Below are 1,658 nucleotides of genomic sequence, written 5' to 3' on the forward strand. Positions count from 1 at the left end.
AAAAAAGTGGTTTGACTGCGTAGTGCGTACTACACTTGTGTGCTTTGTTTTCTATCGATTTCTTGGCATCGAACCGGATCTAGAGATGGCGATAAACTGGGCCCGACTGGTCTGAAATTGTAAAAACAAAAGGGCAGCTCAGGTTCTAGATCCGATAACTTCTTAGAAATAATACAGTGTCCTTGAGTTCAGTTCTAACGAATGTACTTTGTAGGAACTGATGTTAATACTGGGCTGAGGCTGTAAAAACAACGTCAATGGAGTTGTTCACAGTGACAGATGATCATTATCGGCTTGACGGGAGAACCCATCGCCAAACTAGAATATGGATCACTACGTTTATTTTTAACTACAGGAAAGCAGAGGTGTACAGCCTGGGTATTGGAACCATGCCCATACCTTATTTTCCAAGTATGAAGACGTTTTCTCCTGTTTTGTCCCTGAATAAAATCTTATCCGTGTCGTCTGCTACCGCCGCTGCTTCTGACGGATTCGGATATCTTCGGTAAAATTCGGAAAGCCGAATGCCTGTCGGAAATGCGACAAATCCGATTCATGAAATATCAAAAATATAAGTCATGTTTATCAACTTTTCTTAGAATATATGAGGCCTTAGAGCTAGAATGGGAAACGTTTTAAGTTTTCTCACTTTTCGTGTAGATTGTCAAAGTTTTGATAGTCACGTGATGTGATAGCTTGGGTGGCCATTTTCGTTACCCACGTGATGGAAGTTTTGTGAGTGGTTTGTTGATTTTCTGAACTTTCCTATTTTGTCGACGTTTGACGATTGTTCTGTATGTTGCATAGAATGTTTTGATATCATGGGGTTGAAGGTAAAGGTTTGTTATTAGTCACTAGCGCCACTAACTGTTAGTTTGGAGAGTTTTTGCACGTCCACTATCTAGCAAGTTTCAGCTATGATTTTTGCACATCTGGCATGTGCAAACCAATGAGGCTATGGCTCAAATAACCTGGTGCAAACTGAAACTAGCAACTTTCATATATGCACGTGTAATGTACGTATAACACAACAGTATTGAAACTTTTAATGAATACATGTATGCTCGAAAAAGCCATAGAAAACCGGCAGTCACCTAATTCATCGTTTTCACGCTTCCCAGAATCCTTTGCTTCAGGGTTCCGGAAGCCAAACTGTAGGACTATTCTCCTTTTACACACTTCCCATAATTAAGTGCGAGAGGGTTCCGGATATGGCTGCTCCGAACTCCGGAACTGACTCCAAGGGCACAGAAAATTGGTTCTAACCAAGTCCGAACACAGAAAACATCAAGGAGATGATAGTTTGGTGTGGATCCGATCACAGGACAATGGTTTAATCACTTTCCGACAGGAAAAAAACAAAGGCTGCAGACGAAACGCCAAGTTGTGGCCCTTGAGGTCATCGGAAGAAACCAACTAACAGCCACAGTGGTGCACGTGTTAGGTAGTTACTTCTGACCACAAAACTTGTAAGATTCTCGGCCCAAATGATAACTGTACTATATTTACCAGACAACTTATTAGTTTATATGCTTTTCCGCCCTCGTACTGAAGGTTTTAGCTGGTTCCACCCTGGTTTCGCACCCTGAGCAACTGTGGTAGCATCCAAGTAACATCCATATCCGGAACCCTCTCGCACTTAATTATGGGAAGTGTGT

At 41.9% G+C, this 1,658-nt stretch overlaps 1 protein-coding gene across 1 annotated transcript in view; it reads left to right on the top strand.

Moving 5' to 3' along the window:
• The window catches only part of LOC118413625 (tripartite motif-containing protein 3-like), a 25,461-nt gene that overhangs the window by 8,052 nt on the left and 15,751 nt on the right, over positions 1-1,658 (top strand). The window lies entirely within an intron of this gene.

This window comes from Branchiostoma floridae, chromosome 4 (assembly GCF_000003815.2).
Source record: "Branchiostoma floridae strain S238N-H82 chromosome 4, Bfl_VNyyK, whole genome shotgun sequence".
Lineage (NCBI taxonomy): Eukaryota > Metazoa > Chordata > Leptocardii > Amphioxiformes > Branchiostomatidae > Branchiostoma > Branchiostoma floridae.